The 26,991-nt window shown below is 37.2% G+C and overlaps 1 protein-coding gene across 26 annotated transcripts in view; it reads right to left on the minus strand.

Annotated features, from left to right (window-relative positions):
* MBD5 (methyl-CpG binding domain protein 5) overlaps positions 1-26,991 on the minus strand; it is a 482,676-nt gene that overhangs the window by 327,804 nt on the left and 127,881 nt on the right. For 6 of the 26 annotated variants that reach the window (XM_078327833.1, XM_078327834.1, XM_078327832.1 and 3 more), the window contains one exon: positions 7,282-7,338. The exons of the other annotated variants lie outside the window; for them this stretch is intronic. The gene's annotated coding sequence lies outside the window, so the exon portion shown is untranslated. The remainder of the gene's footprint in view (positions 1-7,281; positions 7,339-26,991) is intronic. 26 annotated transcript variants of the gene reach the window in all.

A 26,991-nucleotide genomic window follows, 5' to 3' on the forward strand; every position in this document is an offset into this window, starting at 1 on the left:
TCTCCTGCCTCAGCCTCCCCAGTAGCTGGGACTACAGGCACACACCACCATGCCCAGCTAAATTTTGTATTTTTAGGAGAGACGGGGTTTCGCCATGTTGGCCAGGACGGTCTTGATCTCTTGACCTTGTGATTCACCTGCCTCAGCCTCCCAAAGTGCTGGGATTACAGGTGTGAGCCACCGCACCCGGCCCACTTTTTGGCTTTTATAAGCAACTCAAGTGTCATTAAGAATATATTTATTATTCCTTTTACAAGCAACTCAAGTGTAATTAACAATAATAAATATACTTTTTATTCTTATATATTTATTATTCTTAATTACACTTGAGTTGCTTATAAAAGCCAAAATAATACAAATCAATTAGTTCAGTGTTCTGTCCTTACGAAAAATTCAAAATTATATTCTTCTTAGTACTTAAACTTTCCCAATCAGTACTTTACACCAGGCTAGTAAACTCAGCAAAAAAAAAAAAAAAGAAAAACAGGCCCTTAAAGAAAAGTTATTCCCGCTCTAATAGACAAATGGGATATCCAGAGAAAATGTTTTTTGCCTAAAGAAATTTGATTGTGAATTCCTTGACAATGCAGTTAGGGAAACAGGATTTGGATGCTACATGGCCATACTTTTAGTATGTAGCTTTTGTTTTTGCTTTGTTTTGAGAAAGGGTCTCCCTATGTTGCTCAGGCTGGTCTTGAGCTCCTGAGCTATCTCATCCTCCCAGTTAAGTGGTTTTGAGCACTACAGATTCTAACATAAATGATTTTTGGATTAGCAATATCCAAACATAAATAATTTTTGGATTAGCAATATCAATGCTTCTTTCGGTCATTAGTGTACATGTCTGTTTTACATTTGCAGCTATACATTCAAAACACTTGAAATACTTTTAAAATATATTCACACTCAGCATATTCTTTAAATATTATGGTTTAATTAGTATAAAGTAGGTCCAGGGCTCAGGTATTTTTAAAAAGGATGAAGGGAAAAAAGAAGATGGCGCGGTAGGAGCAACTCAGGATTGCAGTTCTCAGTGAAGACGCAGAGGGTGAGTGAAAGCCACATTTCCAGACGGATCTTTGTTGCCCACAGAACAGGGAAATTCCCAGGTGGAGGAGAGACACGGGACGCCAGCGCAGCTGTTTTGGCGGGTGCGGCCATTTCGGCCGGCTCGGCCATCGGCCGGTGCCACAGCGCAGCAGCACTCTGCACAAAACACACTGGTCTGGGTGCCCTGTTAAACCAGCAACCTGAGATTTGGGAGGGCAGACAGATTAGCATATCCATCTGATTAAACAGGACTTGGACAGTGAGCCAGACCAGGAGATTCCCGGGAAGTGACGTTTGAGCCGGCACAGTGGGTCGCTGCTTGGGAAATCACACAGATCCCGGTGCCCTATCAGCAGGCAACTGAAACACCTGGGAAAGAGTCAACCGTTCAACTTAAAAAAAAAAAAAAAAACGGCTCTGAGGCAGCGAGCCAGGTGATCAGGCTCGGTGGGTCCAACCCCCACAGGGCAAACAAAACAGCGATTCGAAATGCTCGGGTTTGAGAGTTTCACTGTGGGCACAGCAGAATCCAGGACGGTGCAGCTCGGTGGGGGAGGGGCATCCACCATTACCAAGGCATTCTGTCCCTACTGAGGTACACTCCCATTGCTGACACAGCCTGCTGTTGCCGAGGCAACCTGCCATAACAGAGAGACTCTGCCAACAGGGCGGAGCCCACAACAGCAGGGCAAAGCCTCGGCAGGCAAATAGCAACTAGACTGCCTCCTAGCTGGGCAGGACAGTGCAATGGATACTCATAAAGAAAGCCCTAACTCCCCGAGACAGAGCATCTGAGGAAAAAAGGGGTTTTATGAGTTCTGCTGCAGCAAACTTAAACGTACCTGCCTAACAGCCCTGAATGATCAATGGAGTTTACAGCTCAGCACTTGAGTTCCTATAAAGTACAGACCACCTCCTCAAGCAGCTCCCTGACCACTGTATATCCAAAGAGTCACCCCAAAAAGGACTGATCAGACTGACATTTGGTGGGCATCATTCTGGGACAAAGATAGCAGAAAAAGAAACTGGTAGCATCCCTCACTGTTCCGCAGCTGCTACAGGTGTACCTCAGATAAGCAGGGCCTGCAGTGGACCTCAGCAGTCCTACAGCAGAGGGGCTAGACTCTTAAAAGGAAAACTAAGTAACAGAAATACTTCATCATCAACAATCTGGGCGTCCACTCAGAGACCCAATCGAAAAGTTAGCAACTACTCAGACGACAGGTGGACAAACTCACAAAGATGGGAAGAAACCAGCACAAAAAGGAGGAAAACACCCAAAACCAGAACACCTTGCCTCCTACAAAAGACCAAAACTCCTCACCAGCAAGAGAACAAAGCTGGACAGAAAATGAGTGTGATGAAATGACAGAATCAGACTTCAGAAGGTGGGTAATGAGAAACTTCCGTGAGCTAAAAGAACATGTTCTAAATCAATACAAAGAAACTAAGAACGTTGAAAAAAGATTTGAGAAAATAACAAGAATGGACAACTTAGAGAGGAATATGAATGAATTGAAGGAGCTGAAAAACACAACACAAGAACTTCGCGAAGCATGCACAAGTCTCAACAGCCGAATTGACCAAGCAGAAGAAAGAATATCAGAAGTCGAAAATCAACTCAACGAAATAAAATGAGAAACCCAGATTAGAAAAAAAAGTGCAAAAAGGAATGAACAAAGTCTCCAAGAAATGTGGGACTATGTGAAGAGACCTAACCTACATTTGATAGGTGTACCAGAATGTGACGAAGAGAATGAATTCAAGCTGGAAAATACTCTTCAGGATATTATCCGAAAATTTCCCCAACCTAGCAAGGCAGGCCAATATTCAAGTCCAGGAAATACAGAGAACACCACAAAGATATTCCGCAAGAAGAGCAACCCCAAGACACATGATCGTCAGATTCACCAGGGTTGAAATGAAGGAGAAAATGCAAAGGGCAGCCAGAGAGAAAGGTCAGGTCACCCACAAAGGGAAGCCCATCAGACTCACAGCGGATCTCTAGGCAGAAACCTTACAAGCCAGAAGAGAGTGGGGGCCAATATTCAACATCCTTAAAGAAAAGAACTTTCAACCAAGAATTTCATATCCAGAATTTCCGCAGCTGATACAGGTGTACCCCAGACAAGCAGGGCCTGGATATGAATTTATTTCAATAAACTCAGTATTGACCGAACGTATCTCAAAGTAATAAAAGCTATTTATGACAAACCAACAGACAATATCATACTGAATGGGCAAAAACTGGAAGCATTCCCTTTGAAATCTGGCACTAGACAAGGATGCCCTCTTTCACCACTCCTATTCAATATAGTACTGGAAGTTCTAGCCAGAGCAATCAGGCAAGAAAAAGAAATAAAGGGTATTCAAATAGGAAAGGAGGAAGCCAAATTGTCTCTATTTGCAGACGACATGATAGTATATCTAGAAAACCCCATCACCTCAGCCCAAAAACTCCTGAAACTGGTAAGCAACTTCAGCAAAGTCTCAGGATATAAAATCAATGTACAAAAATCACAAGCATTCCTACACACCAATAACAGACTGAAAGGGAACCTAATCAAGAATGAATTGCCATTCACAATTGCTACAAAAAGAATAAAATACCTAGGAATACAACTAACAAGGAATGTAAGGGACCTCTTAAAGGAAAACTACAAACCACTGCTCAACGAAATCAGAGAGGACACAAACAGATGGAGAAACATTCCATGTTTATGGTTAGGAAGAATCAATATCATGAAAATGGCTATACTGCCTAAAGTAATTTACAGAATCAACGCTATCCCCATCAAGCTACCATTGACTTTCTTCACAGAACTGAAAAAAACCACCATGAACTTCATATGGAACCAAAAGAGAGCCCCCATAGGCAAGTCAATTCTAAGCAAAAAGAACACAGAGAGAGGCATCACACTTCTGGACTTCAAACTATACTACAAGGCTACAGTAATCAAACAGCATGGTACTGGTACCAAAACAGAGATATAGACCAATGGAACAGAACAGAGGCATCGGAGGCAACACAACAAATCTACAACTATACAATCTTTGATAAACATGACAAAAACAAGCAATGGGGAAAGGATTCCCTGTTTAATAAATGGTGTTGGGAAAACTGGCTAGCCATGTGCAGAAAGCAGAAACTGGACCCCTTCCTGACACCTTACACTAAAATTAACTCCAGATGGATTAAAGAGTTGAACATAAGACCTGGTACCATAAAAACCCTAGAAGAAAATCTAGGCAAAACCATTCAGGACATAGGAGTAGGCAAGGACTTCATGACCAAAACACCAAAAGCATTGGCAACAAAAGCCAAAATAGACAAATGGGACCTAATCAAACTCCACAGCTTCTGTACGGCAAAAGAAACAGTCACTAGAGTGGATCGGCAACCAACAGAATGGGAAAAAATCTTTGCAGTTTACCCATCTGACAAAGGACTGATATCCAGAAACAGATTTACAGGAAAACACAAACAAGCCCATTCAAAAATGGGCAAAGGAAATGAACAGACACTTTACAAAAGAAGACATACATGAGGCCAACAAACATATGAAAAAATTCTCATCATCACTGGTCATTAGAGAGATGCAAATCAAAACCACATTGAGATACCATCTCACGCCAGTTAGAATGGTGATCATTAAAACATCTGGAGACAACAGATGCTGGAGAGGATGTGGATAAATAGGAACACTTTTATACTGTTGGTGGGAGTGTAAATTAGTTCAACCATTGTGGAAGACAGTGTGGTGATTCCTCAAGGATCTAGAAATAGAAATTCCATTTGACCCAGCAATCCCATTACTGGGTATATATCCAAAGGATTATAAATCCTTGTACTATAAGGACACATGCACACGAATGTTCATTGCAGCACTGTTTACAGTAACAAAGACCTGGAACCAACCCAAATGCCCATCGATGATAGACTGGACTGGGAAAATGTGGCACATATACACCATGGAATATTATGCAGCAATCAGAAATGATGAGTTCGTGTCCTTTGTAGGGACATGGATGAATCTGGAGAACATCATTCTCAGCAAACTGAAAAAAGAACAGAAAATGAAATACTGCATATTCTCACTCATAGGCAGGTGATGAAAAATGAGAACACATGGACACAGGGAGGGGAGTACTAAACACTGGGATGTACTGGGGAGAATAGGCGAGGGACAGCAGGGAGGGGAGCTGGGGAGGGATAGCCTGGGGAGAAATGCCAAATGTGGGTGAAGGGGAGGAAGGCAGCAAAACACACTGCCATGTCTGTACCTATGCAACTATCTTGCATGTTCTGCACATGTACCCCAAAACCTAAAATGCAATTAAAAAAAAGATGAAGGAAGGATATCTTTTCTCCAGTTGAGAAACAATTTCAGTGCAACTATTTAGCTTAGTTTCTACATATTAATAAGACACTAACTTCCAAAAATACTATTTACAGATGTCTATGAGAAATACTGAGTTAATTCTAATATGAATACTAAATGTCAAAATGATTTCAAAACTTCCAGGATACACACAGACCAACTTCAATGATCAGGAAATATCTTAGATACATGGATCCAACATGATGCAATTGGTAGCTGGAGTAAATCTCAAACTGTAATGCACTTAAGGACCAAAGTAGTACTTTAAAATATAGAACCCAGGTGCATGCCCAAAGTTCTGGTTCAGAACTTGGCTGAGGCAGATTCTCTATTCTTTATAGGCATCGTGATTATAATGTACATCTACAGGCCATGTAGAATTGTGATCTAAAGCACACATGTAAACACTGACTAGTACTAGACTCTCATTATTAGCATGTATGTAAATACTTCTTGAGTTTTATAAGATTATTTTTCTAATCTTTAAAGATAATCCCAAAACCCACTGGCTTAGGAAGGAACTTTGAACATACAGTAAGTAGGACTTCAGCAATAAATCAATATAGACATACCAAAATAATGTTTATGGATTATATCTTTTGTAAGCTTTGTTATTTTCTTAGGTAAACTGTGTAGGTAGACAATCAATAAAATACTGTGGCAAAAAAGAGAGAAATGTTATCTTTTATAATGAAAATTTTACTTAAAACCTTGCATATAACTAGAAACATACTCTTGATAGTTCAGAATTAAATTTTTTGGTCCTTAAGTTATGAGGGTGGCAGGCTGGAGAGAAGCACTTCCAGATTCATTTTCTGCTTAAATACAAAGTCAAAAATTGTATAAAGAAAGTGTTGAACCATGTCCCTCAAACACACATACACACACACACACACACACACACACACACACACACACTCCTTTCTCTCAGGTAACTACTAAAAACAACATAAAATAGGCTGTTAATGTTTTAGTTTTGAAAATTCTTGCCAGGCACGGTGGCTCACACCTGTAATCCCAGCACTTTGGGAGGCCTAGGCGGGCAGATTGCCTTAGGTCAGGAGTTTGAGACCAGCCTGGCCAACATGGTGAAACCTCATTTCTACTAAAAATACAGAAATTAGCTGAAGGTGGTGGTGTGCACCTGCAATCCCAGGTACTCAGGAGGCTGAGACAGGAGAATCACTTGAAAACCCATGATCCGGAGATTGCAGTGGGCTGAGATCACACCACTGCAATCCAGCCTGAGCAACAGAGCAAGACTATGTCTCAAAAGAAAAAAAAAAAAAAAGCCGGTGACTCCGGCCTGTAACCCCAACACTTTGGGAAGCTGAGGTGGGCAGATCGCCTGACGTTGGGAGTTTGAGACCAGCCTAACCAACATGGAGAAACCCCATCTCTACTGAAAATACAAAATTATCTGGGCATGGTGGCACATGCCTGTAATCCCAGCTACTCGGGAGGCTGAGGCAGGAGAATTGCTTGAACCCGGGAGGCGTTGCACTCCACCCTGGGCAACAAGAGCAAAATAACTTAGAAAGACAGAAAGAAAAAAGAAAGAAAGAAAAGAAAGAAGGAAGGAAGGAAGGAAGGAAGGAAGGAAGGAAGGAAGGAAGGAAGGAAGGAAGGAAGGAAGGAAGGAAAGAAAATTCTTATAAACAAGTCCCAAATTCCTTTGCAATAAAAACAGTTTCATACATATATACCATTTAAGATTTTTTTTCTGAAAAAGAAAACTCTAATAAACAGAGGTAATTATCTGAGTCTTTGTTATACATAACAAGGATGGAGACCTCAAAAACTACTAAACCTGAGAAGAAAACTATACTTTTGCTCTTATCTTCCTTACCTAGTTTGAAGTACTCTTCAAAAAGTATTCTTGTATGTAATGCTAAAGATCTCAGATCTACAAATTCAAATAATGAAGAGTTAATCACTGAAGTTTAGTTTTCCTACATATTTTAACCAGAATCAATAGCTCTGTAAATCACAAACAGTAGTCTATATCACAAAAGAATTCATTCATATTAACCTTTAATGATTAAAAATACAAGTTTCTAGATAACAGACATTGTTCAGTAACACTAACATTTGTCATATAAATTACTAAAACTTATTTGCTTTTAAATACAGTAAATAATAGCTAACATTTACTGAATTCTAAATTATAAGTAGCAGAGTTAATTCTCACAACAACCCTAAGAAGTGCTTATGTTTTTAAAAAGTAGAAAAAAAAGAAGTGCTATTATCATCTACATTTTACAAATAAAATGAGGAATATGGATTAAGTAACTTATCCAAGTTCCATAGCTAATAACTGGCAGAACTACCTTTCGAACCCAGGAGTCTACAATTAACTGGTATTTCCTGAAGGCTACATCCAGTAACCTAAAAGTCTCCATCCAATAACTCTAGAAGCCTCAGAAATTAGTATGAAGATATCTTCTGTCAGGTTTACCATCTGCAAACAGAATGTCATGGTGCTCTAGTTCCAACTTTTCTTCTTCCTCACAAAAAAGATGATTTCTAAGCCCTACTTAGCTCTACATACATTTTATTAGTCCTGTGCATTCTAAATAATAAGGTCTCTATGATACAAAGAGTTTTCTTAAAACCACGTTCTTGCTTCTAAATGTAATATTTTATGTGCCTAATCACATTGAGATACCTTAAGTATGGTTCAATACTGAAATATAAATTTGTGGTTTCTAAAACATTTCCAATTCTCTTACAAAAAATTATACCTCCTTAAAATATGACTGCAATCTCAATTTTGTATTGTATTTTCACAATAATATATATACTTATAAAATACAAAGTTATGATTTATGGATACTATGCAAAATAACTAAATGAAGTCAGTAAACATGTCCACTTCAAATACTTAACATTCTTTGTGGTGAGAATATGAGAAATTTGCTCTCTTAGCAATTTTGAGTTGTACAATCCTCTATCTTTTTTTTATCCATTCATCATCTTAGTTTGATTCTGTAACTTGGCTATTGTGAATATTTCTGCAGAGAACATGGGAGTGTAGACATCTCTTAAACAAACTAATTTAAAATATTTTGGGTGAATATTCAGAAATGGAATTGGTGGATCATAAGATAATTCTATTTTTAGTATTTTGAGTACTATTTTACATTTCCACCAACAGAGTACAAAGATTTCCTTTCCTTTACATCGTCATCAACGTTTTTTTTTTTTCTAATGGTCATTCTAAGAGGTGTGAAATTATATCTCATTGCAGATTTAATTTGTATTTCCTGAATGATTAGCAATGTTGAGAATTTTTTCATATGTCACTAGGGTTTTTGTATGTCTTTTTTTGAGAAATGTGTATTCAGGTCCCTTTCCAATTTTTAAAAATTTTTTTTTCTTTAATTTTCTTGTTATTGAGTTGTTTGGGCTTATTACATGTTTTGGATATTAACCCCTTATTCAATGGATGATTAGAAAACCTTTTCTCTCAATCTGTAGGCTGTCTCTGCACATTGTTTCCTTTGCTGTACAGAAGCTTTTCTGTTTGCTATAATCCCCTTTATCTATTTTTGTTTCTGTTACCTGCACTTTTGGGGTCAAATCCCAAAAATCAATGCCCAGATAAATTTTGCATAGTTTACACTCTAAGTTTTCTTCTAGTAGTTTAACAGTTTCTGGTCTTAACAGTTAAGTCTTTAATCCATTTTGAGCTGATTTTTGTATATGTAGTGACATAAGGGTCCAATTTCATTCTTCTGCATGTGGATATTCAGCTTTCTTCAACATCATTTACCGAAGAGCCTATCATTTGCTATTGTTTATTGTCGACAACTTTGTTATAAATCAATTGACCATACATGCATGTGCTTATTTCTAAGCTCTCTATTCCATTCCATTGGTGGATGTGTCCATTTTTATTTAATTTTAATATTTTTTTTGCCAGTACTACAGTATTTTTTACTTACTATAGATTTGTAGTACAATTTGAATTCAGGTAGTGTGATGCCTCCAGCTTTGATTTTTTTTGGTCATGATTGCTTTGGCTATGCAGGTTTTTGTTGTGGTCCCATATAAATGTTAGGATTTCTGAATCTATTTCTATGAAAAATGATGTTGGAATTTTGATATGGATTGCATTGAAGCTGTAGATCATTTTGGGTAATGTGAGCATTTTAAGAATATTAGTTTCTTTAATGCAAACATGGAATATCTTTCCATTTATTTGTGTTTTCTTCAATTTCTTTCACCAAGGTTTTAGTTTTCAGTGTACCAGTATAGTTAATTTATGTATGTATATATGTATACACGTATGTATGTATATATTTATGAAACAGGGTCTTGCTTTGTCACCTAAGCTGGAGTGAAGTTGCAGGATCATAGCTCACTGTAGCCTCTTTACTGCTGGGCACAAGCAAATCTCCCAACACAGGATCCTTGGGATGTTGCTTCATCAGCTAGAAACCTCTGTGGCCAGTGGCACCTTTGCCTGAGTTTTGCTCAGGCCGGCTGGGCTCATTCTGCCTACTTGCCCAAGTATACTGAGTTCAGCTCAGGATACTGGCCCAGATCCTATACTTGCAAAGGGTGAGCCTGGCATGGAGTGGCAAGGGGTGTTCAGAGCCAGGTGTGCTGGCTGCAGTGGGGGTGGACAGCCCAGCCTCTGGAACAGGCACCAGCTCCATGCGAGGCTTTGGCTAGACCAGGCATATCGCAAGCAGTTTCCACCAGACACCTGGGAATGCAGTGGCACCTGGAAGCTTGGAGATGCCAGGAACCGCAGAGCCCCAGAGTGTGGGCTCCAGATCTGGGCTCCCAGAAGGGCCACAGCTCTTCTCTCCTTCTTGTCACCTGCATTGTGGTAAGTAGGGGGCATGTTTTTGCCCTGTTTGTGTTGCTGCTCTTTTAGTCATGCCATTTGGCAGGTCCCAAGTTCTCATTCCCTGTCCAGCAAGAATAAGGTACATGGACAACTGGAGGGTGAGCAAGGCAGAGAGGAGCTTCACTGAGCAACAGAACAGCTCCTCAAGTAGCTCTTTCCTGCAGGCAGGTCATCCCTACCAGTGTCCAGCTGTCAGTGGAGAGAAGACCCATGGTGGGTGGCTGCTTTCTGCAGTCTGGTCATTTGCAGTCCAGGAGACCTGAAATGGGTAGCTCTTTCCCGCAGCTGGTAGTCCCAACAGTCTGTATGAGTCTGGCTGAGTCCAGAGTTTTTATGAGCTTCAGAAGAGAGAAAGTACATGCTGATTGCTCCGTGGGCAGCCATGGCAGGTCTGGAAAAAGCACCATAAGTTCTCACTCTGAGTGGCAGACTCCACCTAGAACTGACAGCCCAGCCCCCATGCTTCATGCTGTCCCTAGTTTGAAGGTGGGGTTTCACCAGGGACCTGCCCTTTTCCACCCAGAAGCCTGTCTTCCTCCTGCTTCCATCAGTCATGTCATCCAGGGAACCCAGGCTGTTCCTGTGGAGGGATGTTTACAGGCCTGCACCAGCCACCCTCTGCATTCCCCAAACCGAGGCCTCCCTCCCAAAGTTTGAGAGGGGGCTGAGGTGACAAGGGGAGCTGGCATATGTGCACAGCCCTGAGCATGTGCACACTTGACTGGGTCATAACAGTGTCCTGGCTCGACTTCAACCTTGCTCTGAAATCAGAACAGGCACTGGGAGCAAGGAGAGGCCAGGCAGCAGGAGCAAGTATTTTGGAGCCTGCAGGGGCAGGATGGACTTCCCAGGCCCCTGAAAGTGCAGGGATGCAAGGGTCTGGGCAGCTGCAGGTGCACTCAGGAGGGCAGGGCTCCCCACTATTACTCCAGTGGACTTCGCAGTGCACGCAGCTTTGGCCGCACCTCCCCCACCTGCAGCTGAATTCTTTGCAGGAGCAGCCCCTGACAGGCCACCACAGCCAACACTCACACCTCAGCCTCCTGAGTAGCTGTGATTACAGACACATGCAACTGCACCTGGCTAACTTTCAAAATTCTTTGTAGACATGGTGTCTTGCTATGTTGCCCACGCTGGTCATGAACTCCTGGTATCAAGCAATCCTCCAGCCTTAGCCTCCCAAAGTGCTCAGATTATAGGTGTGAGTCACAGTGCTCAGTCAAATATTTAAAAAAAAATTTTGTAGCTATTGTGGGATTATTTGCTTGACTCTTGGAGAGTTCACTTAGTGTACAGAAATGCTACTGATTTTTGTATGTTGATTTTTGGATCCTGCAACTTTACTGTACTTATTTATTCTAATAGTTTTTTTTGGTAGAATCTGTAGGGTTTTTTATACATAAGATCATGTCATCAGCAAATAGTGATAGTTTACTTCTTTTATAATCTGGATGCTTTTAATTTGTTTCTCTTGCCTAATTGTTCTGGCTAGGACTTCCAGAACTATACTGAGTAAGAACAGTAACAGTGGGCATCTTTGTCTTTTTCTGGTTCTTAGAGGGAAAGCTTCCAGCTTTTCCCGTTCAGTATGATGTTAGCTGAATGTCATATATAGTCTTTATTGTGTTGAGGTCCTTTTCTTCTATACCAAATTTGATGACAGTTTTTTTTATCATGAAAGGACATTGAATTTTGTCAAGTGTTTTTTCTTTGTCCATATGAGATGATCATACGTCCTTCAGTCTGTTAATGTGATGTATCACATTTGTTAATTTGTGTATGTTGAACTATCCTTGTATCCCAGGGATAAATAACTTTGGATCATGTTGGTAATATTTTTACTGTGTTGTTTAATTTGGTTTGCTAGTATTTATTTATTTTTAATGTTTGATAGAATTTAGCCATAAGCCATCAGGTCCTGGGCTTTTCTTTGATGACAGACTTTTGATTACTAATTCAGTACCCTTACTTGTTGTTGGTATGTTTAGATTTTCTGTTTCTTCATATTCGGTCTTCTCAGGCTGCGTATGTCTATGCCTTTATCCACTTCTTGTTATCTAATTTGTTGCGATAGAATTGTTCATGGTAGTTTCTTATGATCCATTCTGTTTCTGTGGTATCAGTTTTAATGTCTTCTCTTCCATTTCATTACAATAAAATTTCATTCTAGTTTTAAAATATGGCAATTTATATAGATAGAAAACATGCTTTCTCCTTCCCTGAGCTATTGGGTTATATCAAAGCATAAACTTATAGGTGATTGCTCTCATAGTATTAGTATTATGCAACTTCCATAGCCTTCAAGATCCCAGTCATTCTGATCTCATAGATGACTTTAAAAAAAGTTCTAATTCACAAATATAATACATGGCTGAATGGAAACTGATCATAGCAAGAAGTTACAAAATAAAATAAAATTGCAAAGAATCTTTTATTTCAATAGAAATCAAACATTCAAAAAATTAAAAATCTTTTTAGCTTATATTAGCTTTAGCTTTTTAAAAGATTCCAAATTTCTTTGGTATAACAATAGCTCTAATCATGTAATCCACAAAAGATTTGTTTTCTCAACTGTTTTTAACTCAGAGAATAATTTTAGCCTGAGCATATTTCAGCCATTACTTAGTGCTAATTCAGACTATTAGTAGGTTTATTCCAGATCACTCTCTTAGTAGACCTAAATTACTTTTTAAATAATTTTAATGCAACTATTATCCTTTTGTCACAAAGAGCAAAAGAATCCCTTATTGGGTATGACTAGGTCACTTTCAGAAACAAAGAACCAAAGGTAATTCTAAATTCTGTCCAGCAAATTAAGCTTTGTGTTTACCCCTCTTGCAACTTGCCCAGACATAATGGTTTCAGTAGGAAGCTATTTTTAAAGTACAAAATCTGGTACAGATTTGAGCTTGCTGGAAAAAAAAAAGTAAAAGAAAAGTAAAGATCACTGTGAAAGTTCATAATAACCAGGCTATTAAAAGTATTAACAGTAAATGAAATATTTGTATTAGAGAATAACAAAGAGCAATCCTTTTGTTCGTCACAAGCATTTTCTAAAAATGTCTATCAGATCTGCACAGGGTATCTCTTCAGCTGAAATAAATAAGCAATTTTGTTCTGAGGTCCCACCTTTATTATATCCATTACTTGGGGAAGACTAGTGAGCGAATTTTGTGTAACTTGTATGCAAACACCTTGACAGCTTTTTCTGAGAGAAAGAAGTACAATGTTATATCAAATATAGTTCCAAGAACATGTATGTTAACATTCTGGCAATCATATCTTCAACCTTAACCTTATCAATGTATTGGGCTTGTCGACATTAAGATCTAATAAGGCTGGGATTCAGTGAATGAGCTGGCAGCTCATCCATTTCTCTAATTCTATATAGTTTCTCCATGACTTCAATAAAGGGTTCTTGAAAATCTCTCTGGATCAAGAACTTAAGGTTGAGAAAATTAATAAATTGTGGAGAAAAATAGACTTAGGTGATTAAGTTGAACATGAAAGTCTATGTCAATAGGCCTACAGTCACTAAAACAAAATTTTTAGAAGGATAGCAAACTAAAGATATAATCAATGACAATTCATGTATATTAATTTTAGGGATAATTTCCATTTATTTTTCCATTCTTGCTAGTACCTTTTAGGAACTTCCTCTGGGCAGTGTAATAGAAATGCTTATGATGCTATTTTACTTTAGAAATATATATATATATGATCTTACTGTCTGCTTCCATCCAAATAATGGCACCTCTAGAAGTTTATGACTAGTATGTTTATGCTACCTTCTCTTCATATCTCCTCAGGTTCTGTTTCTTGCTGCAATGAGCCTTACTCAGTGGTCTCTCTGACACATTTCTTTTTTATTTTAATTTTTTAATTTGAGACAGGGTCTTGCTCTGGCACCCAGGCTGGAATGTAATAGCACAATCATGGCTCACCACAGCCTTGACCTCTTGGGCTCAAATGATCCTTCCACCTAAGCCTTCCAAGTAGCTTGGACTCCAGGTGTGTGCCACCATGCCCAGCTATTACACATTTCTAGTAGTATATCCTTCCTCACTGGTATCAAAAGAGAGGTGCAGTTTGAAATCCCAAGTTTACTTTCCTACTTTATCATTTTCATGACTTTCTTATAAAAATCACTACCACTGACATCATCTTGGTTAACTTTTCTCAAATATCACATTCCTTTTTCTCATTATGACCACCACCAGGAATTGCCTACATTTCCAGAATGCCAGAAATTATTTTTCAATGCTAGAAAGTTCTATAGGAAAGAAAAAAGAAGGGAAGAGAAGAAACACAACAGTTACAACTACTGCTGACTTCACTGTTCAGGTTTATCCTAAAAATATTGATGGAATTACTGGTTAAAAGACAGGGCTATTGAAGAAGGAAATTAGAACCGGAAGGTATATTTAAATTCCTTCTGAATCATGGTAGCCTTGAAGGTCGCTTTCAACTCCATGGTTTGATGAATTAGCCATCACTAGAACTTAGAAGAGCAAACAAGAAAAAAATATTTTCACAAATTAAACACCAAAGTTGTACTACCCTGTTTTGGATGCAGCCAAAAGAAATCTATAAGCACTTAACAGGGTATCATGAATTTTTAAAAAGTCTAAAGCAATATAGTAAAATATAGGCATTAGTTTTACCAGTAATCAGTCTATTACCTAACATATTTAACTAACCCCAAAGTGAAAATAATCACAGTATAATAAATTGGTGGTGGGCTACCATTACATACAAAATAAAGCAAGCAAATAACCAAAAAACAACAACAACAACAAAACTGCAAAAGATTTGGGATTTGGCTCAACAAAAACATGATGTTCATGTTGATGATAAAATAGAAAGTGGGTCCCTAACCCTGAAGTGAGGAGGGGACGGAGGGATTTGCTATTGTTTTTGTCAACAAAAATTAGGAGATCCTGAAGGACGTTCACATATTTTCTAGTATTTTCATGGTACTGGGATAACATTTTTGGGCATTGAACACATAAGAAACTACCATTCCAAGAAAAACACTACTATAAAGATAAATTTCATTAAACTATCATAAATCCACTTCAAGGCCTAAACAAAAAAATCTAGAATATAGACCACAATCCTTGATTTACATAGTCATAGCAAAGAAAATAAGAGGTCTAACAGTGACTCCACTGTGTTCAGTAGAACAAATCACTAGGGTGTTGCAGGAGATAAAGCAGAAAATACTGAATCAGAACTTAGAGTCTTCTTAGAAGACCTTCTCTCTATAAAAACAAAAGGAAATCATATAAGTTTAAACAATTAATAAGATATGGTAAACTCGTGAATTAGTATTTGATAAGACTAATTTGAGGGGAACTAATTAGAGGGAAGATATATTTGAATTAATTTATAGAAAAAAGTTTTTAATAAATACCATTTTAATGTGTGGGCATACAGACTAAAAATTCCTCTCTTGTTGATATGTTTTAAAGGAGCAGCTTCAAAATGCAGCTGTAGATGATTAAAATGACATATAAACTGCTTATATGTAAAGATCAAATCTGTTATAAGACTTTACATAAGCAATCTCTGTGAAGTATTTATGACATTGACAATATAAAGCATAATCTTTTTATATAATGCATACTTCAGCCTATGTGACATTAAAAATTATTAAAAAATAGAAGCAAACCCCGCAAATAAAGAATCCTCATTAATAAATCCTCAAGGGAAAACACTTAGGCAGCATAGTTGACAAAAGAAAAAAAGAAAAATGCAATAAGTAGTTCTATCTTAGGAATATATTAAGAATTTATAAAGAAACAAAACACAACAAAATAAAAATTTCTGATATAACGATAACAAATTCCAATAGGCACAAATAATTCCAACAATTTCTAGTAGATACTCACACACACACACACACACACACACACACACACACACACAAACACACACACAGCAGGGAGAGGTGTTAGAACTCTGCAAGGAGGTGGAGAAGTACCGTCATGTGAAAATACTTAAAGAATTAAATGAGAGGCAGGGAAAATGCAAATACACAGATGAACAATAGTATCATATCATCCTCAGTGATGTTTAAAAGGAGGTAGGTTAATGTGACTAGAGCATCAAAACAGCCAGCATTTGGGAGTTTCTGCAGATTTTTGGTGCAGGCACTCATAACAGTAAAAGAAACCATTTTATGCAAGGAATTCTGTAAACCAGCAGTAATTCCTGATTTCTATCATGTCTAGAAACAGTTATCTTTTACCAGAAGAGAATAATATTTCAAATCCTACCCAGAGCAGCACAATATTATGCCAATCTGACAAATAATGAAGAGTTTAGATAGGGAAAATAACACACTGACACAAAAATAAAATCCTTTTAAAAAAAAAGATGTCTGGATTACACAAATTGTGTACAGGAGTAAATAAAGATAGGGCCGTTATTGACTTGGTGATAGATAATTAGGAAATAAAAAAATAAAATCTGAATATGAGCAAGTGCAACCATAAAGAGCTTCTGAGTCATTCTTATTAGATTTTTTTTACATTTAGAGAATTGTCCTGTCAAGTTTCTTGAGATATACAAAGAAAAATGGAATATAATTTTAGATTTCATAGGTGAAAATTCAAAAGCCATAAATAAAAGGTAAAGCATATTAAGTATTTCCAGAAACTTGATGAATCTTCTGTTTATAATGAACTGAAATGACTATGCAGAAAAAATAACTATTCAAATGTTTAAACCAAAACATTATCAGCCATTTTGCTCCATATGAGTGATGTATGTCTTAATACTGCCTCTCACACATAGTCTCAAATTCTACTTAAAACTAATCAAATATTAAATGCTCCCTTTGTTGCTGGCATTTTTAATGCTATGATTTTCTTGTGATTTTATAGCACTGAGAATAGAGCTCTAGATACTGTTGCAGATATAGACATAGATTTTTATAATAAAATATGCCCTATATAAAAATATGTTACATCAAATCTTAAATTGGCACAGAAGACTGCAAATCAATACATGTAAATTAATCTTAGTATGGTGGGTTCATTTTCAGGAAAAGTTAAATAATAAAGTTAAGCATCTATTCTTTGGCTAGTTGCAACAGAGAATAACTCACCATTAGTAACTGAAACAAAAATTATATACTCACTTCATAAACGGAAAATTATAAAAAGATTAACTCGAAGTAGTCAAGTATATTTTTGGCAATATATACTTCTATATTGGGTTGAATCGATGAAACTGTGCTTTTCATTGGTAAAAAGGTAAAATATTGGAAATTTCCTATGGTTCAGACTAAAAGCATTAGCATTAACATATTTAATTCATTTCATTCCATGCAATATTACAATCTAAATGAAGAAAAATATATTCACTGTCTATCATCTATAATTCAAATAATTTTTCTACCACACAAAAAAGAAAATGAACAAATACAATCAGTGATTTGTGTTGCTTCCAAACTATGAAATGAAGAGATTGGATATTTTAGCAAGTTTGAGCATATAATATGTAGATTGTTAGGTAAAAATGACTGTTGTTTTATTCTTCTTTGACAATAAAGAATATGTAAAAGAGGAAAGTTATAAATGAGAACAAATTCACATTTGGAAAACAAGAAAACAACAAAGTCTTTTATGATATTTGTAACAGATTCAGAAATATTTGGACAAAGTACATTAACATGTAAGCTTCTTCCTCTAAATTGTGGCAAGTTCATAATTTTTTTTAAAAATGGCTGAAAATAATAAAGGCAAGAAGGCCCTCATCAAAAGTTGGCTGCTCAGTCTTGGACTTCCTATTTTTCAGAACTGCAAGAAATACATTTCTTTCCTTATCAATTACCCAGTCTCAGGTTTTCTTGTGATAGCAACAGTAAACAAACTGAAACAACTAGTGATTAATCAATCAATGTAAGTGAAACCATATATTTATGTACTTATAGTTTAGTAAGAATTACAAGGAAGAAATTCTCAATTGTGCCTGGTCCTAAAAATGTCTTGTAGAAAAAAACAAAATTTAATACGTTCTTTAAAAATTTTTTATACTTAATTAAAACACTAGTTATATGAAAATTTTGATATGGCTAATGTTTGGTCAGAAACAACAGTGTGGCTATACTAGTTGTTAAAATACTAAATAATATAATACTTAAATACTGGTTGGAAATGGCCACTGCTCCAAGCTCTCCAAATGTCCCTTTCTCTATGGAGCTAACTCCCACCAAGACACCTCCATATTCCCTAAGGTTAACACCCTGGTACAGCAGGGATCCCCTAGTATTCTGGCATCCACTATGATGCCAGAATGGTTGGTGCCTGTAGCATAACAGTTGTTACATGTATCAAACCTCTCCCCTGTTAATAACACAGGAGATAGTAGCAGAAGCTTTGAGCTTGGAGGTAAAGAGGCTACATTACAACAGCGCTACTATCTGAGTAAATCCCTGGACCCTTCTAAAATTTCAACTTCCTCCTTTTAAATGAAGTACTTACTAGCTACCTAGTAGGACTGTTTGTGAATTACATGCAATGACATAAAAGTGCTGATTAGCACACAGTAGGCATACCATTTACCTTCCCTTTGCCTTACTAAAAAAATAGTAAATATTACCTGAAAAAAATTAGTAAACAATGTAGTATTTTACAAACTGCTTGTGTGTCAAACACTCATTTGTGAAGTCAGTAGTCTGGTCATTATAATGCATTTTCCCCATACAAATCATTATATAAAAGTGGTTAAACATCTCAACCGCTTTTTGTATCAGTTTTCATATCAACTCAACTTTATAAATTCTAAATTTTACCCATTTAAAAATTTACCCATAGTAGAAAAAATACTGTTTTCTACATGAAAAAAATCAAATATTTATTGAACACTCATACATACCAAGCACCATTCTAAATATTGCACATTTAAGTTATTGAATTCTCAGCTGGGTGAGGTGGCTCATGCCTGTAATTCCAGCACTTTGGGAGACCAAGGCAGGTGGATCACCTAAGGTCGGGAGTTTAAGACCAGTCTGACCAACATGGAGAAATCCCGTCTCTACTAAAAATAAAAAATTAGCCAGGCGTGGTGGCACATGCCTGTAATCCTAGCTGTTCAGCTGAGGCAGGAGAATCACTTGAAACCAGGAGGCAGAGGTTACAGTGAGCTGTGATCGTGCCATTGCACTCCAGCTGGGGCAACAAGAGTGAAACTCTATTTAAAAAAAAAAAAAGTTATTTAATTCTCAAAGCAACTTTATGGGATAGTATGCTCCAATCCTCCCCAAATTAACAGATGGAAATCAAAGCTAAGAGAAGTAAAATTCTTTGGGTTATTTGGCAAGAAAGCGGCAGAGCCAGGACTGGACCCAGGCATGACCCTAAGGTCCATGATTAGGCTCCAAGACTTATGATCCTTTTCACTAAACTATAACATCTTTGGAATTATTTGAATTATAAAAGAACATTTTAAAAGATCAAAACATTTAGAAAAATACATGGCAGTTTCTCAACTTGTGATATAAACAAAACTGGTCAAACTAAGCAAAAGAACAAGAAAAGTATACTGAATTATCTTAACAAGCTGGTGGTTTGAGGAAAAGCAGGCTGAGGCAGATAAGATTGTTGGAGATATAAAGTGGATTGTCTACTGTCAAAGGCTTTGAACACTAGAGTTGGTTGTTCATCATAGCTAATGTTGCTAAGAGTTTCCTTTTCCTTTTCTTGTTCACATACCTATCATTGAGTTTTAGAAAATGTTACTTAAAGGGTAGTAAATGCACTAGGAAGCCTGGGGTGCCTGACATGGACTTGATCCCTCCCTCTTTTTGTAGAGGAAGTGCCTTTTAAAAGACAGATTGCAAGCAGGGCTTAGTGGAATAAGCCTTAGCCCAGTATTGGTCTGGGCTCCCCAAACCATCAATAGTTGACACCAATAGTGATGAGACTCTTTTCTGACACCTTCCCCAAAGATCAAGAGAATAAGCCTGTTTGTTCCAAGGGGTTAAGCTCAGCCACCTCCTCATTCTTGTCTCCTTCAGACTATGAAATCACCTTTGCAAAGATTGTAACAGTGAGAAAATTACGGCCGTGAAAGAATTCTGACCTACTGACTGTATCTTTCTTGCCTTTAACCTCCAGGCTGCCCTTGTTCATTTTTGGGTGTAGCGTGAACTAACTTTGAGAGGAATTTAGTTTATAGTTTAATTTTGAAACAAGGATGAAAATAGCCCCTCCATAAAACAAACTCTCTCCTTTCCTGGAGACCAGATCACCTTTATAAAACCAAAATTAGTCACAAGATTAGAAATTATGGCTCTGGAGCCATGCAGCCAGGGGTCACAAGTTCACAAACCTCTCCAGTTGCTCCTATAAATAACATTACTATTGTAAAACCTAAGATTGGTGTTTGAGGTATTTTTTGGCCCCTGCATTCTGATGGATCAGGTGGCATCACCCAGACCCGTAAATTGGCTCATCTGTTCTTGTGGCCAACACTCAGGAACCGACTAAGTGCAAGCATTCACAATTCCTTAGCCCCTTGCCCACCAAGCTATCTTTAAAAAACCTTACCCTCTGAATTTTCAGGGACACTGATTAGAGTAATAATAAATCGTCAGTCTCTGGTTTAGCTGGCTCTACATGTATTAAATTATTTCTCTATTGCAATTCTCCTGCCTTGACAAATTGGCTCTATCTGGGCAGTGGGCAAGACGAACCCATCAGGTGGTTACAACTACACCCAGGTCTTCATTTTCAATCTGAGACCTTGAGTGCTCTGTGAGTGCTTTGCTTTTCTGTGACCAGAAAAGCAATCTTTTTGGCTTTGAAAGGTTGCTTTTTAAATTCATTTTTGGTATGCTGAAATCGTCTCCATTCTAATTCTCTTAGTAGTTTTAGGTTGCTCTTAATACTTTCATTTGAGCATTTTATTACATCTTACGTTTAGTATCAAGGTGGCTGTTAAGTATTTTATTAGTTTATTTGGTACATTAAGTTCTCTGAATATTAGTTTTTAGTGCCTTAGGATTTTACTTCTTTACCATTTTTTTTATTGTTTTCAATTCTTTAGCATTTTTAGGTGCCCCTAAACATTTATATTTGAGCATTTTGGAGGTATTACAGTTCATTTTAGTTTAGGCTATAGATCTCCATAAACTTTTTGTTAGAATTATATTCTTTATTTTTTAAATGTATTTTTCCTTACTTCCACAAGACTTTATTACTTATATTGATTTTACTATCTAAAAATAATGTTTAGAATGCTAATAAAAGGGTGACAATGTAACACCCTTTTACTCACACACTATTGCTAATTTTTACCAATATTTGATAGCTGGTAATTTTAACAATTTTGTGCCACAAAAAAATGAAAAGAGATCTCCCATTCTAAATATTTTAAATCTCAAATAAATTTAAACAGATCACCCTTACAGCAGTTTAGAAAAATTGCCATTTTTTTCTAAACAATTTAACATAACAGTGTAAAATAAATTAACATCAGCCTAAATGTGACGGAGCCTAATCGTTGGGCTAATTAGATTGCTGTCTTAGTTAAAGTTCCTCCAGAAGCTGACTCTGAGACAAGGAATGAGTGAAGGTAAGTTTTTGGGAGGGTCTTAGTAAACAGACAGAGGAGTAGGGAACATGATAGCAGAAGAGAAGGCAGCTAATACATTAAGAGAGCAATCAGAGAGCCAGCTGAAGCTTCATCCTGCAGAGGAAACTCTGACAAAAGGTATAAGGCACATGCCTTAGAATTGGCTAAGTAAGAGCCAAGGAAGCTAGGGTGTTTATATGCCGAAACTTGCCAATCACTGCTTAAGGTCTTCTCCAGTGGCTTTTAGTAGCTCAAAGGCAGTCTTACAGCTTAGATGGAGGAGCTGGCCTTCAGATGGTGGATGTGCACAAAATGGCAAGGGGTTTCAAACCATATGAGCAGACCACCCACATCACTTATTACATTTGCAAAACCATGAGGCATCCATAGTTTCCACAGTGATAGTTCTGACAAAGTAAATTTAGCCCTAAATGCTGCCAAAATTGTGGCAAATCAGCCGAAAATATACTAACAATAGCTAAGTATTGTTACAGTAATGTAGTTTGTAACTTTTCAATCTAAAATGCTAACAAAATAAGAGCCTGGTATTAGGATACTAGAAAACATAGAAAAGTTCAAAGAATAATATCACTCTATAACTCTTTCAAGAAATAATCCTTACAGTTCCTGGTATGGCCCAAACTATAGCAAGAACAAACATCCACCAGAGAACAAGAGTCAAGGATATCAAACATCATCCCAGATAATCAGCCTGTGTGTTCCCCTAGCAAACAGCTACACTCCTATTGCAGTGTGAAGGTAAATACTATTAAGAAAAAAAGAAGTATGGATTAAAGTCATTTGGAGGATCCACAAATACTTTCTCTGTGTAGACAATACTTTCTCAATCTAAGTAAGATGTTTCTTACTAAGCTTTGAATTATTCCTCAGCTTTGAAATCTTTCTTGGACCCTAGTAGTAGTCTTCTGTGTTGAATCTTAGGGCTTCCTTCTTTTAAATTGTTCCACAGCATTTGTGAGTCTTCAGGTCAGGTGATAGATGCTGACCAGGTGGACTCAGGTCCAGATCCCAGTATCCCCAAAATGCCAGAACTTCTCTGGTCAATGAGATGCTAAGTCCAGTGGGTTATTATTTCTGGATCTTCACTTTGCTTAGTGTCCGACTCTGGATTAGAGCTTACAGCTGAATGGATGGCTAAAACAGACTGGATGGTTAAGCCTAAGATAGGGATGTTTGTGGTCACCTACAGCCCACTGATACTGGTTTATTAAAGCGTAGTAATTTCTTGAAAGCTAAATGCATCAGTGAAAAAGTTAAGTGTATGTAAACTATATATCTATACCAAGACCAATATTTGTAGCTGTGAAACTGATTCATAGTTGTAATCACTTTTTGCAGAAAATACAGAGAAGAAAAGGTGGAAAGCAGTATATGCAAGACAATGAAGAAACAACATTTCTCCTTAAACTGTGCTATGCTATCAAATCATACTATTTGGGTCAATTATGCATACATATGCTTCCTCTGAATTATATTTTCATAGCATAGTGGTCAGGCATTGGTCTATGGCTACTGCAGAGTAGTGCCCCAGAATTTGTCAGAGTGCCTATGCCATTATTTTGTAGGCTTCTGTGACTGCCAGAGTTACTTTTAAAGTGTGGCAGTGGGATTTTGGAGAGAAGTGGGGTAGAGAAGAGAGAGAGGTAGCAGGAACTGAGAAGAATGGGAGATTTGCCTATAAAAAGGTATTTTCTTTCTCAAAATGAAAAATCTGGAAAAGAAATGCAATGTATTAAGCAGTAAACATTTAGGGAAAAAAATAAAATTGAATTTTTATATATTTTAAAATACCTGTTTGCAATATAAAATTATATACTACAAATAACTCCCAAGTAAAGCAACATTTTATATAGTATATGTCTAGATTCTTATCTAAAGTTTTCATAGAAACAGAAATGCATAGCTGAAAGGAAGCTTAGCAGTCCCTGAGACCTTGCCTTCCTTTTCCAGATGAAGAAAACACAAAGCTAAAAGGTTGACTTGCTGAAGGTCATTGTCAGTGACAGAAGAAGGGCTAGCATCAGGTCTCCTCATTTCTTTCAAATGTCCTTTTCACAAACAAATAAATATTACTAACATAGTTCTTTTTTTGTAATTTGCAGAGCTTTTCATTTAGGCTCCACAACATACTACCTTCAACATAAATAATACCTCAAGAAGCATTATTAGCATTGCACCACCTCCCAACACGAACATATTTCAAATCTGTGTATCTCTACTTTTAATTCACTTTCTTACTAAATGAACAATTGAGAAAAGATGTTTGTATGTGGCTATATAATAAAAACTAGGCCTTGACTCTATTCTTAACAATTCCATTAATATGAAATATATCTGAATTGCTATTTCTGTTTAAATTTATAGCATGTCACAAGTCTCAAAGATAAGGCCATATTCTAAAAGACATGCCTTTTAGAATAAGCAAACTGAGGAAAAGGGGAAAATTAGGTATCATAACATCTTTAAAAATTATCCCAGCACTCCAACTGAAAGTTTTATTTTCCCTCTCCACTGTGCCTATTGTTTTTATTAAGTTTTTCACTTCACTCCAAAACAACATACAAGTGTGAAAAGAGTACTCCTATGGTTCTTCATTAATCCATAAAAGGTTTTGGTTTTTAAGTAATAATATAATCCTACTTCATTAACAAATCATCTGGGTACAGAGTTTGTTGGTTTGGATGGGAAACAGATTAAAGGAAGTTCCAATCTTCAAAAATCAGGTTCAGAATGAAGGGCAACATGGAAATGACAAGACTAGTCTACACCCAGCTGAAGGAAAGGCCCATTTGCAATAAAAGATGTAGAGAGTAAAGCTATATTCTCACAAATGCACAACTATTTATGTTGAGTAAAATAGCCTTATGTTAAAAAAAAACACGAAAAAGTAATCCTATTTATAGCACAGGTGCTATAAGAAAATGTGTTTTATGTTTCTTCTTTGAAGGCTGGAAAAACGCCTTTCCCTTGCAGTGGATACTGTCTACTGGCAAAGAGGCAACATGGAGGTTCAGAGAGTAATCCTTCCTCTCCAAGAGGAGATCCCCAGACACAACACAAATGTAGCATTTATCAGACCTTTACAAATCAGATTCTCTGAATTCAAAGTGCCCTAACTCATAGTCCTAATGAATGGAACAAACTGTAACAATTCAGCCATAGGAATTACAGATTCTGAAGGGACAAAAATGAAAATACTTTTTCCCAAACTGTGAAAATCTAGTCCAGATTCAACTAATATTTACTACTAAGTTTCTGGTTTATGCAATATACTTTCTCAAATACAGTGTTCTTTAATTATCATTAATATCTTAGGGTATAGGTGTTATCCTCATTCACCAGATGAGAAAACTGAGACTAACAAGTCAAAGCTGTGGTGGAAAACGGCAGAGTTGGAACCAGAACTTAAGTCTAGTATTCTATGTCATCTTTTCATGCTGTTTTACGCTTCCTCTGAAAATGGCTTATGGTTTACCAAAATTAATATTTATCCTTTTTCCAATTTTCAAAATATTTATTTGTCTCCGTTTTATTCCAAAGTGATCAAGGTAGCTTATAAAATACCAGCACCACATATTAAAATAAGGCCAAGTGCAGTGGCTCATGCCTGTAGTCTCAGCACTTCGGGAGGCTGAGGTGGGTGAATCGCCTGAGCTCAGGAATTCAAGACCAGCCTAGGCATTATGGTGAAACCCTGTCTCTAGAAAAAATATAAAAACATTAGACAGGTACAGTGGCATGTGCCTGTGCTCCCAGCTACTTGGGAGGCTGAGGCAGGACTGCCACTTGAGCCTGGGAGGCAGAAGTTGCAATGAGCCATTGCAACCGTTGCATTCCAGCCTGGGTGACACAGTGAAACCCTGGGGTGGGGGTGGGGGGAAGAAAATGAAAAAATCGGCGAGAAAATTAATTCAAAGAAAAATTATGAGTGGCAAAAGTTTAAGATTAATAATGAATAGTAGGACATGAATGTTCACTAATATTTAATATAAAAAACCTGCTTTAATAAGATAGAGCTTTGTTCAAAATATCATTACCAAAACAGAACTGCATGAGAGGCCCAATGATGTTATAAGGCCTGAATTGCCTTTGGAATTTTCTTCCCTGTGGTTTCCTCTCATTTCTGGGGGTATCGTTCTCAACAATGATCTGAAATCAGTCAGTGCCTCCCTTTCCCCAGATCCCCAGGATGGTGTGATCCTTGGGAACATTTCCATAGAAACCTAGATCCATTTACTAGGTTTTGAAAGTACAAATGTATTCTCAATTCCAAAACAGAAAATTTCAACAACAACAAATAAAATTTATCTGTAACTTCGGGCTTGGGGTTTTCAGTTATTTCCTATTTACTGGAATAATACAGAAAGTCTATGGGAGTTCTACTGCCATGACCAAGAGACCTACACAGATGCTTCCAGTTCCTAACATATTTATGTCCAGAGACTTTAATTCAAATCAGAGAAAACTCACTTCAACAAATTATACTAATACCCAGTTTTGATCATATTATATATGAAAAATGAAGAGAAAAAATCATAAAACATACAAACTTCTAAGGATTAGCCCTTTCCAAAATAACACCTTTTGAACACATTTGAACACATATTTTCAATTTAATATTTATTAATTAGAATTCAAGCCGCAATTTCCTCCTGGAAAAAAGCAAGGTGTATCTATTTAACATAGTATAAAAATAGTGTGCAGTATAACAAGATTTACTACTAGCCTGGCTTTTATTCCATAAATGCTTTTGGGCCTTGTGACATAACAAATTCCTTAGCGTTGTGAAAAACTGACACACCCATCAACTGGGCTAATGGGTAAAATGTCCATTGTGTCTGTCAATACTTAAATTCACGTGCTCAGTCAATGGTGAAAATGTACAAAGGTAATGAAGGTTAATTCCACACTGGCTCAGTACCATCTGCGTGGCATGTTCTTGATCAGCACAGACTTTGGTTTTCTCAGTAGGTGTGGTACTTTGTGGTTTACTGCAAACCTGACCTTCTAGGTCCTCCACTTTAGGCTAGTCACTGTAAGCTCTTCCGAGGGGACAAAATTACAATGACAGACATTTTAAATTCTCCTCTC

Source organism: Callithrix jacchus, chromosome 6, assembly GCF_049354715.1.
Source record: "Callithrix jacchus isolate 240 chromosome 6, calJac240_pri, whole genome shotgun sequence".
NCBI classification, from domain to species: domain Eukaryota; kingdom Metazoa; phylum Chordata; class Mammalia; order Primates; family Cebidae; genus Callithrix; species Callithrix jacchus.